The sequence below is a fragment of the Rattus rattus genome, chromosome 8 (assembly GCF_011064425.1).
Source record: "Rattus rattus isolate New Zealand chromosome 8, Rrattus_CSIRO_v1, whole genome shotgun sequence".
Classification (NCBI taxonomy): Eukaryota; Metazoa; Chordata; class Mammalia; order Rodentia; family Muridae; genus Rattus; species Rattus rattus.
Genome location: NC_046161.1, coordinates 8,420,952 through 8,437,192, shown reverse-complemented (window position 1 = coordinate 8,437,192; position 16,241 = coordinate 8,420,952). Strand labels below are relative to the sequence as shown.

Genomic DNA, 16,241 nt, shown 5'->3' with positions numbered 1-16,241 from the left:
ATGCATAATCATCACCGAGTGAGTAGACAAGCACTGGACTTGCCGTTTGAAAATGACTTATGGTTGTTAAGTGATCAATTGCCACCCAGACTATAGGCAAAATGCAAAAACGGATGAATTATACTTTCTTTTAGTTTTTTTATTTTGCTTTTGTTTCTCTTTGTCTGTTTGAAGGCAGAGTTTCACTGCATAGCCCCAGCGGGTATAGACTTTTCTATGTAGACCAGACCTCTGTGTCCTAAGCACTGAGAATAAAGGCATGCACCACTGTGCCAGTCCTAGTGAATTCTTTTTAAGTTTTCTGTACACTGAGTTGTGAAACCTAGTTATTTACTTTCTGAAAAACATCCTTATAAAAGAATGCCAGACAACTGAGATTAGAGTGTCCCATTTTTTGTTAAATAAGGATAGAAAAATGTATTTTTATTTTTTTTTTGTTTGTGTATGGTGTATCTACCTGTTTGACCAACTGTGGATTCTAAATGTAAGATTTTGATATCTTTATCTGTTGCTCTCCAACTTAGTTTTCGAGACAGTTTTTTTTCTCATTGACCTAGAACTTGCCAATTTGCATAGACTCACTAATTAGCAAGCAGTCATTAGGTGTTTGTTTTAGCTATCCCAAGACTGGGATAGCATCAGAAGCATTCCATCTTGTCTTGCATCTACATGCATGCTAGGTATCAGAACTCAGGTTCTTCTGATTGCTCAGTAAAGCACTCCACTTGCTGAGTCATCTCTTAAGCCCGAAAAATGGGAAACTTGAGTCAATCACAATTTTTGAAATAGACATATCAGATCAAAAGAAAAGACAAGAACTAAAGGTGTGGCTCAGTCAGGGTGGGTTTGGGAGGTGTAACCTGACATCTTCAAACCAAATAGCAAGAAACATAGGTTTGGAGAGAATCCAGAGCATGGCAAATTGCAGAGAGCATGAAAATGTACTGGCTGTTAATAATTCAACCCTCACTAAGCATCTGGGATTTCGCAATTTTCTCTTTAGTTTCTCTAAACTTTGGATTCCATTAACCTATAATATATTTCCAGTATTTCTAACATAGAAGTTCTTGGAGTTTTCCAATTTAAACTTGTGTGGTCCACTCTTTTAAAGTCGCTGAAGACTTTTGTGGTTTAAATAAAGCACAAGACTCTAAGTTAGAGAGCTCACCCCTTACTGTTCCAGAGAATTGGGTAAGCTTTTGGAACTGGTTTTCTCAACAGAGCGCTGCTTTCTGATGCTTATCATTCATCTTTTCTATCCTCTAGCTTTCCAAACATATCCAGGTTTTGATGCTATGTAATTTATACACCACCATGTGCTCATTCGCGACTAGTTATTATCTGTATCTTGATTTTTCTCCTCTCTCTCTCCCCTTGTTACATCTTTGATTTGCCCAGTTGCTTATTAAATCATTCCTCTTCAGTGATAGAGAAAATCTGTCTTTGGTGATTCCCTACTCTTCCTGTAGAACATGGAACTTGGCTGGTTTATAGACATCGTCTTCATGAGGTAAATCATTTATTTATAAGGTACACATTTGTTCAGTAATTCAGATGCAATCAATTCCATTGTTCCAAATCATTAAGAAACCTATCAGTTTTAGCTAATACATTTCTCCACGAGTGCCAAGGAGCTAGCTTTCTTGTGATAACTTTTGAATGAATACCATGGATGATCTGCTAGAGATATCTGGATTCAAGTATGCAGACTCTTGAGCAGAAAGAATTTGACACTACTTTTGCATTTGTATCTAGAAATTCCATAGATGAAGTAAAATACACTTATCTCCATCTTCTACAGCAGAAATCATCTGTCAGAAGTCATCAGATTAACTTTGGACAATGCCTCCCTGCACTTTATCTGTGTGCAGTGCTTTGCAGCTATTAGTGTTAACACATTGCACTTCTCTCCACCCTAAAACATCACTGCATATGACATATATTATTCTGATGACCATATGTTCACTTACCAATGAATAAATTTATTTATTATGAAAATGGATGAACTGACAATATTAGAATTAATAACTCCCCATAAATATGACTAAAATGCAATAAATCTTTAACTCTTGAAATGAATATGGACAAGAAGAAAGCATCACCTATTAAAAGCAAATGGAAACTGAAAATCACGTATGCCTAAAGCTCGTTTGCACAATGATAACATGGAAGATAGACTTCCACAGTAAGAGGAAAGGTACATTAGCAGCTCAAGTTTCTATACCTATATTTACCATTTTCTTTTAGATAATGGCAAAGACATTTTTGGCTTTTGTTGGAGGTGGTGATTTATTTGATTTTTTGTTGTTTGTTTGTTGTTGTTGTTAATCTACAGGCAGGTGTTTATTTGTCCTTGGCTGAACTGAAATTCAAGCTCACTCTGTAGCTGAGGATAACTCTGGACTTCTGATCCTCCTGTTTTTACCTCTGCCGTGTGTGCAATAGAGCTGTAAATCGGCGCGTCTGATTTATGTGGTTCTGGGGATCTGGAAATTGAGCCCAGGGCATGCTAGAGAAAAACTCTGCCAAATGTACTACACCCCAGCCTCTAAGCATGTGATTTAAAATGTAAATTGATACTGACACCTCATGGAATGAACATATATAACCAGGAAATGTAATTTAATATTCTGAACTTTGGATTGTTTGTACATTTACAATTTTAGATATCAGATGAAGATGCAAAAACATCTTTTAGAAAGAAATAATTTTTTGTAAAAACCCATTCTAGAAATTTTCAAGGTGACACTTTTGGATGAGGAGCTGTCTATAATTTTCATTTATAAGGTGTACAATCTGTAAGAAATGATGTAAAATCATGGCTTGAAAATTAAGAACTATAGGGTAAAAGTTATGCACTTTGTTTTTTCCCTGTGCTGAAGAGGAGTGAAATCTTTTTGATAAATACAGAATTCATGAAATGTAGATTCATCTTATTGACAAAACAGAAACTCTCCTTGTTTTTATAAGGACAAATGAACCAAATAGTTCCTAAGTAACTCAAAGAAAACTTAGGAGTTGATGAGGTTCAAATTCTTAGAGAGGAAACTAAAATGCTGTTTCTAAGAATTGTAATCTATTATTTTTCAAAATAACAGAAGTTCCATTCTTCCAAACAAAGTCTACATTACTACCCATATTATATCGTGGAATGGAAATCCTTTAATTCATTTTATTTTGCTCAATGAGGTCTCCATAAGCATGGGGAACTGGAGTTCAGGTCGCTGGAACACATGTAAAAGCAGGACAGCTTCCTTTAACCCCAGTGCTTCAGAGGCAAGGATAGGGTCCTACCAAGACAAGCTGGTAGCTACACTATCTGGAACTGATAACTCTAGGTTCAGTCCATGATCCTGTATCAGGATAAAAGAAAGAAAAGAAAAGAAAGAAAGAAAGAAAGAAAGAAAGAAAGAAAGAAAGAAAGAAAGGAAGGAAGAGAGAAAGAAAGTAAGAAAAGTGTTAAAAATTAAAGAATACACTTGATGCCAACTTCACACCTCCAAAATTACATGCACACATTCAAATGGTACTCGCACAAAAACATGACTCAGCTTACACATAAATATGAATGCATGCATATTCATATACATACATATACTGTTTCTGGCATGTTAAAAATCCTATGGTAGAGGTTCCTAGGAAGATGTGTGTATTTCTCTAGATATATACTGTGTTACAGATGCCAATTTTAGTACTGCATGAGCCTCAAATGAGATAAGTAAATGTATTCTCTGTTCAGTAGTTTGAATGCTATAGAAGGAAAAACTTCAGAGGGTTTAAATTTATTAGACTGGTTTTTCAAGGCATTGCCTAAAAATGAATATATGACAGGACTAGAAAGAGACAGACTGAAAGCAAGCACTGTTAGTATTTGGGAGATGAATCTTCCTGGGAGCACAGGGCCTGGGGCAGATTTGTGGTTAGAATATAGGAAACATTTTGCTGGGCAGGAAGAGAAGAAGGTGTCAGAGGCCAGGTTGATAAGGGATATAACGTAAATTGTAAGGTCTTTTACCTTCAAAACCTGAATTAGACGTCTTCAGTGTTCAAACCAGAAAGAAATGGCACCTTGTTCATTCTAAACTCTGTTTTTATCAAGGATGATATATGGAGGTCGGACCTGGGCAACTTTAACCAGTTATAGGAATTATTAAATATCAGATGAGTGGTGTCAAGAGTTAGAAGGGCCTTGTGTTGGATTTGGGCTGTAGTTTGAAAGTGAACATGAAATGAACTGATCAAGAATGTGGAAAGTGAGAGGAAAATCCCATTGCATTTTTTTAAAAACTACACCATTAGATTGGGGGTGGGTGATTACCAAGATTGAAACACAGAAGAAAAGGCAAGCCTGAAGTCACTGTGGGTACCAAAGGGAGGCTTTGCTTTAGAATTTTGTCTATATACATGTTAACTTTCAGAATGATACTTCATAGAAATCTCCAGAGAGGTGTTCAGGTAGATTCGGGGTCTGTAGTTCACATATGCAACACAATTGTAGTAATAAAGAGAAGCTTCAGGAAAGACTGGTTGTTTCTCACTCTTTTCCTGTATACAGTACAGTATATCTGTCCACACTCATCAATGGCTAATACAATGTGTACACAGGTCTTTAACATCAAATGCATCTGTGAAGATTCAGATGGAAATAGATGCCCACCATGGACAAGGTTTTCTTAAGCAGTGGTTGTTTCCTCTCTGGTCTAACATCCTGTTTTTAGTCAGAAAACCATAGTGTTTACTCTGAGAAAGACTAAATGTTGTCATAGAAACATTTAAACGTTCTCTTCGGTGTCTGTTTATAATATTAATTGATAACCAAGCTTAATCAAGACATGTCCAGGACACAAAGTCCCTTATAATCTGAAAGAAACCTTCCAGTAACTCCTTCAGACCACTCACTGACAAGGGTAATGGGGCAGCATGTAACAAGTGTCATCTGTTCTCATAAGTGTACAGACTCAGACAAAGAGACGACTGAGCAGTGTTCTACTTTCCTTTCTGACTCTTTGTTCCAAAGAGTATCAAATATCCTTTTTTTCAGGACCATAACACTAAGATAGATTCTTTGCCCAATAAAAGGAGATGCTCAGTGCATAAAGAAAATATGAATTTTCAATAGATTGTTGTATACAACCTCACTGCCTTAAGAGCTCTGACAACCCACACATCTATATTTTTTAATGAAGGTTGCTTTTCTATGTTGAAGATTAAAAACAAGAGAAAGCCTGGTAACATATGATCAATTATGCATTTAGAGGAAGATTAATTAACCTTATTGTTTATATTGTTCAGTGAATTCATGCTTGAAATCATTTTCAGTTTGTTTATTTGTTTCTATCTTTGCAACCCAAGTAAAAATTTGTCTATGAAATATAGATCAAGAAATATGTTTCATTTTTACTGAGTACTTTACAATATTTAACCAGTATTATCAATCTGGGGGATAAGCACACTTTGGAAGAGTAGAGGCCAGTTCTGCTTCAAGTTTCCATTTCAAAGCTAGGGAGATAATGTTGTTAAGTTTTAGCAAAAACATTTCAAAGGTCATTATTTTTATGCATCAGATAGTGTTTATTTGAAAGCTCCCAAAATAGTTAGGTAAAAACCCAATATACCTAGGTATAAATTGATGCTACTACACGAATATGCCTTGAGAAACCAAAAGCTGCACAGCTGATGTTTTTCCTCATTTACAATACCAGTGATAATCAATACACAGCTTTCAAGCCCAAGACAAATTCATGATGGTGTGATTTGAGGCTGTGATTGTTTGTTGTGGATTTGGGGAATATGTTCAAAGGGAAAATATACACATAGAACGGATGGATAATGAACTAATCAATTGTGTAAACTCTTCAAAGGTGAGGGAGTTGAATAAGCCCATTTCATAAATTCTGAATGAAGAAGGAGATGAAGAACGTTGAATTGCTGATTTAATGAAGTTTTCTGCTTCATGCATAACCATGACGAACCACAGCATGGGGGAGACTTCTGTTAATGAGGCAAACTTTCCTTGATACAAGTGAACAACTAATAATGTCTACCTTTAGGGCAGATGAATCTATTATTTCAGTTCTGATGAACAACAAAGAGGAGGGTGGGGTAGGAATGCAATGTAATTGCCTTTGAGGGAAACCCGATTCTCCTTTGCAATGGAGAGTTACTGCTTTGGCTTCTGTTTACCACCTGTATGCCTAAGTTAATAAGCTGGTTAATTCTCTCTACTCTGTTCTTAATTCTAATTATCTGAATTCATAAACAAATTCTCTAGAGCTCTCTTTGATTTTGAGCAAAAGCAGGGGAAATTAAATAATAAAATCCCATATTTACTGAAGTTTTATAATATGAGGTCAAATTTAAGATGATGAAAATAGCTAAAAAATTGATGGTTCAAGAATCAGAGAGTCGGGGTTGGGGATTTAGCTCAGTGGAAGAGCACTTGCCTAGCAAGCTCAAGGCCCTGGGTTCAGTCCTCAGCTCCGAAACAAAAAAAATAGAAAAAAAAAGTCAAAGAGTCTGTCAGCTCAACCTCATCCTTACTTTCAAGGGTTAGAACCAGAGAGCCATGATGAGAGTCCTCCTCACCTAACAGGCGTAGTTCTACCCTGGTAGAGTGTCATGCTGGTTTGATTTGGTTATTTTTCAGAATCAGTTAAAAGTAAATGAGATGTCAATGTAATTATTATTATTTGATTCTTAGTTAGATGAGTTAAGAAAGATGAGTCCATGACCTTGTCGTGTTGTTTTTATGAGTCTCCTTTTGCGAAGCATGTACTCCAGAGAAATTGGCATAGAAGAATTTTAAGGGATCATATCCCAAAATCTAGTAGGTGAACATGATCAGACCAGAATGCAAAGATACCCTTAGTTTACACTTTTCATCCAAAACAATGAAGCTAATGTTAGTTTGTAGAACGAAGCAGCTATGTTTGAAAGTGACTTCTATGTCAAAGTAATCAGAGAAAGAGTAAACAGAGTAAGTCAGAGATAGGATATGCCCAACTCATAGCACAGAAAAGAAAGGTTACTAAAGAGCAGTAAGATAGATAGATAGATAGATAGATAGATAGATAGATAGATAGATAGATAGATAGATAGATAGATAGAGATTGATAAATGGAGAGATGGAGATAGAGAGATGTGTGTGATTGTGTCCGGTAGTTTTACCAGGACAGTTTTAAAGAGACAGGTCACAGGGAGAACAAACTAAAAACAGGTGAAAGCAATTCAGTCAAAGTCAAGAAAAGCCTGATTGAATCAATTAAAATGGAAGATTAGGTTGTACATAGCCTAGAAGTTTCCAGGCCTAGGTCTAGGGATGGTTTAAAACAGATATATCAAATCTCTGGGTTCAGGCCAAGCCACCTTGGTGCATTTGCACAGCTTGGATATGCCTCTCTCATCCCATCTTCCAAGGAAATAACATGCTCGTTTACGGGTCAGTTTCTGTTGTATTACTTTGACCAGTGTGAGTGTGGCACTTTATAGGCTTTCCTCACAGTGACACTTTGAGTTTTCTATTTAACAACATTCACCTTAAGACCTGGGAAAAATGAAGGGAATGGCATAGAAGGTGGTAAGCTGACCAGGCTAAAGTCCCCTGATTTTTGAGCCTAGGGTATTTTTCTTGTTTCAAAGGCCAGTCTTTAACTTTATAGATGCAAGGGACAGGACCCGAACTTTCTCTGCTTTGGAGACTAAGTTTCACATTCTTGGAAGTAGAGACATAGAAGGATTCCAAGAGACATGGAAGATGGCTTTCCTAAACTAAGTTCTAATAGATGAAAAGCAAGTTGTCCACAGGATGAAAATGTTCATTTTAAGTTTAGTTTGACTTTTCCTTGACTTCAAGTTTCATTTCAGAGTATGATTCTGCTTTATTATTGTACAATTAATTTTATAAAAATAAAACATACATTGCACTTACAGACAAAACATTCTGGGCAAACGTTAATGGCAAAATTAGTAAGCAATTTATTTCCTTGGCTAATAATCAAAACAACCAAAATAGGGAAAGTAATACAATACTAGATTCATAGCACACATTTCTGTAATGTGTGCTTAGTATTGAGCTGAGCTTCTCTCTCTCTCTCTCTCTCTCTCTCTCTCTCTCTCTCTCCTTCCTTCCTTCCTTCCTTCCTTCCTTTCTTTCAACACTTTGCTCACTGCCCTCCTCCAAGCCAGCCCCTCCCAAAAGTCTTCACCCATTGTCCTTCCCTTCTCTTCTGAGCAGATGGCACACCCCTAAGTATCTCCCTGTGCTGTTACATCAAGTCTCTCCAATCCTGTGCACATCCTGTCCCACTGAGGAAAGACAAGACAGTTTGTGCTAAGCTTTTCTTTCCTATACTAACAAACAAGACATCTAGTAACCTGGGAAATATTGCTGTTCTCTGTATCACATGATTTTAGATGAAATAAGATATTAAAACAACCTATCTGTCTGTCAGAAATAGCAATTATCTGTTTTTTTTCTAGTTTACTGATTTAAGTGCTTTTAAATCCTCGTGTATATTGGTATGGAGGTCCTCTGGTTTAACCTAGAGACCTCTGTGTCAGATCACTGCTGGCCTCTGCTCTAGTGGTCTTTTGTGTTGCTGTGATAAAACTTTTTGGTCAAAAGGCAATTTGGGGAAGAGAGGTTTTATTCAGGTGACATCTGCTGGTCATCTTCGAACTCTGAAGGAAGTCAGGGCAAGAATCTAAAGGAATGAACCATAGAGGAATTCTACATTTTTGTCTGCTATATGGGTCATTCTCTCACTCTTGCTCAGCTATACCCCTTACAAAGCCCAGTCTTCCTGCCCAAGGATAGTGTTGTGCACAATGGGCTGTGTCTTCCTAAATCAGTAATCAATCAAGACAATGTCTTGTCGACTTGTCCATAAGCCATTCTGATTCTGGTGTTTCCTCAATAATAACTTCTTCCATGGATAGTAGACTGCGTCAAGTTTACCACTGATGCTAGCTAGGACAGCCTTCTGGCTTGTATCTCCTCCTTGAGTTTGAGTGCCATAGAGTATGTATCTATGGAGAAAGAAGCTATGTCTCCCATTCTCTAAAGCTACCAGTGTAGAAAACTTGGAATATTCATAATTTTGTATCCTTAATTCTGTTTATGCTTCATGTAAAGATTTTTCATCTATCTAAAATATGTTATGACAGGATTGTGCTTCTTTAAAAATAGAAACAGTAGTAATAATACGTGAGATTCATATTTAGAATGACATCAAGTCATATTTCACCATTGACCTTCAGTGCAAAATAATGTTTATTTTTGTTATTGTTCATACTTTGAATCTATTTCTGTCCACAATGCATTTTTACTTTCATTATCAAAGAAAAGAAGGGAAAAGAACACAAAGACAAATGCTTGTGAATTTTTGCACATGAAAATAACATGTAGTTATAGTGTATAAGTACAAAGCATAAAATACACAATATATTAGTGTATCTGATGGAGCCTATAATGTGGGAGCATCATTTACAGCAATAAAGACTGTTTACTGAACTCCAATGGCTCCATTGATTAAGTCTGGAGTAAGGAATTACTTATGTTAATTGTAATTGAAAATTGCTTATTTAAACACCTATCATTACTAATTTAAATTTCAATAATGAGAAGTTAAAATTACACAATTAAGTAGGGTTTATCAAGTTTTCTTTTGGGAAAAAGCATACTCATTTTGACATGAACTCTGTTTTAATACCAGCTCTTTTTCAAGCTAAAAGATTAATTTTCAATTAAGTGAAAGAATTATAATTATAGAGAAGAATTGAGCAACGTGAAAAAATTTAGTACCAGCATAGTACTATGGGAGTATATTTTGTTTGTCTTTTATTGCTTTTTCCATTTTCATTAATTTTTCCAGAATTTCATACGATGTATTTTGAACTCCTCCTAGATCAGCACCTCTCCTTCCAAATGTATGTCTTCTCTTTTGTTTAAATAATTTATTAATTTCATTAGGTGTAGGGTCATCCAGTTAGGCATGGTTCACAAAGAGCCAAATCCTTTTAAAAATAATCAGACTCTTCCTCACCCTGAAGCTATCAGTTTTTTATAGTTTTTGTGTTAGTATCAGGGGCTCAAGAGCCATTTCCCCTTCGATGCCAGGATATTGACAGCCTCAACCTTGTGCAGATCTTGTATAGGCAGCTGGGAGTTCATGAGTTCATTGGCCCTATCATGTCCAGGAGGACATGTTTTCCCCAATATTTAGATTTTAGAATCTTGCCTTCTTCTTCCACAATAATCTCTGAGCCTTGGGTAGGGCACATTCTGTAAAGGTCTTTAAGGAACTATTTTATGAGGAATTTCTTCTCCTTACAAGAGCTTGGGGATTTCTTTAGTGATTGAAAACTGCTTTTCTAAACCATCTATCACCGTGATGCTATGGGTGATAATATTGTTCTCCATTTCACAGATAAATTTGAAAATGATAAAGGTAGCTTCTGAACTGATTGAATACCAGAGTTAGTTGAGATTTTTGTGCATAATAGCAATTATCAAAGTCATACACAGACAGGAGATCCCTGCCTATCTTGAGCATGGGTTGATTCTTTCTTAATATGACTTATAGTTTTAAATTTCTTTTGTTTATTGTGTATAAAGTTTTAGTCTGTATGTATGTTTGTGCATCACATGTAAGCAATGACCAAGCAAGCCAGAAGACAAAATTAGAGCTCCTAAATGTGAGTCATAGATGGCTGTGGGATTCTGTAATGGTGCTAGAATCAAACCTGCAACCTTTGGGTCGCATGTAGCTGTCTCTTTAGCCTCATAAAGAGACTTCCATATTAGAATCTTCTGGATTTGAGGGACTAATGACATTGTAAGTGGACTGATGCTGGGCAAGGAAGTCCATATCAAGAACCAGTGAGTGATGCTCACAAATATGCAGCAGGGACCATGTAGAGGATGTTGAAAACGTTCTGTGAGATTGAAATTTTCTAGGCTCAGATTACAGCTTTTAAGATTTATTTTTGTTTTTGCATCTGATTTTATTTATTTTTTGTATTTATGGTAAAAGGACAAGAAATACCCTAGGATATATAATTTGGAAAATGTGATTCTGTACATTAATTTTAACTATGTTGGTTGGTTTTAAACTAGGAGAGCAGAGTTGCTATGAACAGTCGACATATATATCCAAGTGTGCATTACAGTCCACATGCCTTATCCAGGCATGCATCACAGTCTACACGTCTTATCCAGGTGTGCACCACAGTCTACATGCCTTATCCAGGTGTGCACCACAGTCTACATGTCTTATCCAGGTGTGCATAGCAATTCACATGCCTTATCCAGGTATGCTACTCTCTAGGAATCCTCCTGGACTCCTTAGATTTCAAGTTCCCCGACCATGTCCAGATGATTTTTATGAATATTATATTATGTAAGCACGATTGATTAAACCATTGGTCGTACATGAGCAAATCAATGCTCAGCCTTTCTTTTCTCCCTGGAGGTTGGGCAATTGGAGTGAATGTCCCTAAGCTCTAATAACAGGTTTTCTCAAGCAATTAGCCTGCATTTTCAGGTCATCTAGAAGAGTTAATGATCTCATACAAAGACGCATTGATCTCTGTAGAAGCTCCACTGGTTTGAGGTGCCATGTGCTGGGCTCCACGGACTAAATCCACCTTTCTTCTTTAGTGTAATATTATAAGAAGAGTTAGATTTTCATAATATCTCCCTTGGAATTCACAGGAACTCACCCAGCAGAGGTAACGAAAAGGGTAGAGCTGGATGAGAAGGGAAGCCAATTATAGGTGAACCGACTAGTGTCATAGAGCCAGTCTCTCACGGATCATGATTAGATGGTAGCACATTCCTTAAAGTTCCTATAGCTCCACAATCCCGATTTCTTAAACAAAGCAGCACTGTATAACCCAGTCTGTAGCTGTTCCCAAGCTACCCTCGCACAAGCAGTTTCTTTTCTCTTTTCTTAGCAGTGGTTGATTTTGGCTCATAGGTAAAACTACTTTTCATTTCATTTTTAGTCAGTGTTTCCATGCCTATTAGAATGGTTAAAAAATCTTTCAAACACTCAGGCATGAGAGATTATTCAGTGGGTAAAATGTTTCCTACTGTGCAATTATTAGGACCTGAGTTCAGATCCCTCGCATCCATGTCAAAAGCAAGCTGTGTTGACACTATCCAGCCAATCTAGCTGAATAGTCAAGCCCCAGGTACAGTGAAAGGCACTGCTTTAAAGAATAAGATAAAAAATAATAGGAAGATTCCTAAAATTGACCAGCACATGCACACACACACACACACACACACACACACACACACACGCGTGCTCTCACACACATACATAAATACTCACACACTCATACACACATATACACACACAGACATACACATACTACGCACACACACACACATATACAACCTCACAACATACATAAACACACACATACACACACACACACTCTCACACCCTTATATATTCCCATACATGAACAAATACATACATATACAGAGACACAGAAAATGGAGTAAAAAATATATTTTGGGTGCTTCTAGTACTTTCTTTTCCTGTGAAATGTCTTATAGTGTTTTCTTTATATTTTCTGTTTACTTTTTCCTATTCTCTTTCCACTATATATTCACAGGGGTTCATTTCCTGTGTAATGAATATCATTACAGTGACTCAGGACATAAGGTTTCAGATAGTAACAGGCCCGCATAGTTGATAGTGGTCCCTTAAGTTCAAGAAGGAGCTAAGACATTTCGGTTGCCAAGAGATGCTTTAGCTGTCAAAACGTTGTTCAAGTGTTTGAGGAAATACTAGTGTCAACAGCCCCGCTCACTGTGTTGCTGTAGGCTGGAAGTGGAACACATATCTATTTTAGCACACAGAAACTGATAAGAAGAGTGTTCCATGCGTCTTTTGCACTTTGAATATTAACAGTTATCTTTTTCGCTATTAGAAAAGAGCTCTAAATAGTATATTCCAGAGACTTACTGCATCCTCTGTGAATTCTGTTTAAAAGTTCTGAGTGTATTGAGTCACCATGGTGGGGAGCTGATCTGTATCATCTAGGATTTGAAGTTCTGCCAGAGGTGTTTGTGAATCAATCTATGGAGTTGCTGAACAATGCCTTCCTCAGAATGGAACCAAGTAGAAAAACTATATGCAAATACAGTTGTTCTTCAGTTCCAGTGCAGTTGTATGTAAATCTCCTGAATCCCTCTGTCTCTCTCAATCTCTTTTTTATTTCTCTACTGGGTTTTCTTTATAATTTCTCTGGTTAGTTTGGTACATAAAGACTTGCAGTTATCTATACTAAAACAAACAGTGGAGACTCTTATTGGGCTGGGGAAAGTAGGTTTCTCCATTTTGAAGGGTTTTCTTTTTCCTTCATGTGATCAAAACCTTTTGGAGTTTGCAGTGTTCTGAATCGCAAGCTTTTGTACTGGGGAACAAAACATGTACTCTCTTTTTACATAAGAGTTTTTTATGTTCCTTTTCCCTGTATTTTTTCTTAAACCTTGGTAGAGCCCCATCTCTTACTTGGCACTTAATTTGAGCTCAAGGTTCTGTATCTGGAAGAGACAATGGCTGTCTCATAGTTGCTCTTCTTCCTCATATCTCATTGCCAGTAACCTTGGATTGGTTTCTGATGTCTCATTACTTGAGTGTTCCAGTGTTGAAAAAACTGAATCTACGGGATGTTTCTCTTGCCAGGCTTTGCTTGTTTGTTGTTACTTGAGGTGACATGTACATTTTTTTGGTCTGGTCATATTTTAACCTTTAACTATCCCTTCCACAATGCATGTACTTTTCTGTTTGTTTGCTTTGCTTTATTTTGATTTTCTGTCCATTCCTCTACATCTCTGCTGTCAGTCCATAGGTATCCAGGAGTTCTTTCTCTAGATTTATGTCATATATGCTTTATATCCCAACCCAAGCCTGGACTCAGGAGGCCACCAGCCAATTATTTCCAATTTCCATCCTGACTCATGAATAGTATGCGTAGATTTTGCTTTCACTGTTGGTAGAAATAAAGCTTTCACTGTTTCCCTTGCCCTCTCCTGGCTCAAGTTCAGAGACACATCATCCCAATTTTAGACTTCTTAAGAAATATTTTCTGATTTTCTTCAATATCATATATCTCAATGCCTAAATGTTAAGAAATTCACAGAAAACATTTGATATTTGTTGGAGATTTGTTCTAATGCTTTAAATTAATCTGACCCCCAAATTTGGGGATCTGGATGTCCAAATGTTGAAGGTCCTTGTCCCCTGTTGGCTTTTTATTGATCAATAAGGAGCTAATGGCCAATTGTTGGGCAGGTAGACTGAGGTGGGACATGGAGATTTGCTTGAGAGAGGAATTGGGAGAGAGGGAGGAAAGAGATCACCAAGATAGGGAAGAGGAAAACCAGACTGGACATGTGAGAATCAGGGTGAGTGTCCACAGAGGCCACTTTCACCACTGTGTTTGGGGTAGCAGAGATGAAATCTAGATTTAAAAAATGTTAATTCAGAAGTACTGGAGAGGAGTGTTTGCTGGCAGTGCAAAGAATTAGAAACATCCAGCCATTAAGCTAGCCAGTCAAAGCATATTAATATTAACTGAAACATGCATGTGTGTGTGTGTGTGTGTGTGTGTGTGTGTGTGTGTCTTTTATTTGTGAATCTGTGGGTGGATATGTTGTGTGATCTGTCAGAAGTACAAACTACCACAAAAGAAATCATGTCCTTAAAAATCACATTGTTAGGTTGATGTGACACTGACGAAAAAAAAATTTTTTTTCTAAGGCAATTCCCTCCTACTTTCTTCAAAGTCAAGTTTCTTATATTCCTGATTAGGCATTGGGGTAAAGATCCAAAACCAATTTAAGACAGTTTTTAAATGGTAAATCTTCACTTAAAATTTGAGAAGGCAAGTCACAAATTGTTTCTAACTGGGATTTTCATATTTATCAAATATGAAACCTAAAAATCCCATTATTAACTTTTGTGGATATATGACTTATATAGAATCCCTTATATCTATTAGATTTGAATGGAGACAATGCATTCATATATGGTTTTCATTTAATAGAAAAAGATGTATGAGAGCAAGACAATTAAAAATTTTAAGACTTAAAGCTGAATTAAAATTAGTAACAACTTGGTTCCTTTAAATGGTTGGTTGATTTAAAGATTACTGGGGTCCTTGGCATGATTCTATCCTGCGTCTCTGTTCCCTAGAACAGTGGGCAGTAGTTTTCCGCCTGGCTTCTCTCACACTGAAGTGCAAACCTCTACCTCATAGAAGAGTTGATGGACATGGACATGAGCCCTCTTCAGCCTCAGAACTACCCTTTTGGTTGTTTAAAGGCTGACAATGACTATCCCTTTAAAGTGGACAATGATGAAAATGAGCAGCAGTCATCATTAAGAACGGTCAGGTTAGGGGCAGGGGCCAAAGATGAGTTACACATCATAGAGGCAGAAGCAATGAACTGTGAAGTAACACTTTCAACTGAAAATATCTGTACAATCAACAGTTTCCCCTGGGGGCTTTGAAATTACACCACCTGTGGTCTTAAGGTTGAAGTGTGGTTCAGGGCCTGTGCACATAAGTGGACGCACCTAGTAGCTGTAGAAGAAGATGCAGAGTCAGAAGATGAAGGTGAGGCGGATGTAAAACTGTTAGGCATGTCTGGAAAGAGATCTGTTCCCGAAGGTGGTAACAAGGTTCCACAGAAAAAAAAGTAAAACTTGATGAAGATGATGAAAATGATAATGAAGCTGATGATGAAGAGGAGACTGCAGAAAAGTTTCCAGTGAGGAAATCTGTACTTGATACCCCAGCCAAAAATGCACAAAACATCATACCAAAACGGAAAAGGCTTGAAACTATCAACACCAAGATCAAAAGTCAAGAGTACTTCAGAAAACAGGGGAAAACTCCCAAAACATCAAAAGGACCTAGTTCTGTAGAAGACTTAAGACAAAAATGCAAGGAAGTATAGAAAAGGTCGTTCTCTTCCCAAAGTAGAAGCCAAGTTCATTAATTATGTGAAGAATTGTTTCCTGATAACTGTCTAAGTGGCTATTGAAGATCTCTAGCAGCGGAGGAAGTCTTTTTAAAAAAATAGTTTAAACAGTTTGAAATATTTTTACTTCATTTCTGTAATAGTTGATATCTGGCTGTCCTTTTTATAAGGCACTGTGAGAACTTTCCCTGCTGTGTTTGATAAATGTTGCCCAGGTTCAATTGCCAAGAATGTG

The 16,241-nt window shown here is 37.0% G+C and overlaps 1 pseudogene; it reads left to right on the top strand.

Annotated features, from left to right (window-relative positions):
• The first annotated feature begins 1,472 nt into the window (after positions 1 to 1,472).
• On the top strand, positions 1,473 to 16,008 carry LOC116907221 (annotated as a pseudogene).
• Positions 16,009 to 16,241: the final 233 nt, after the last annotated feature.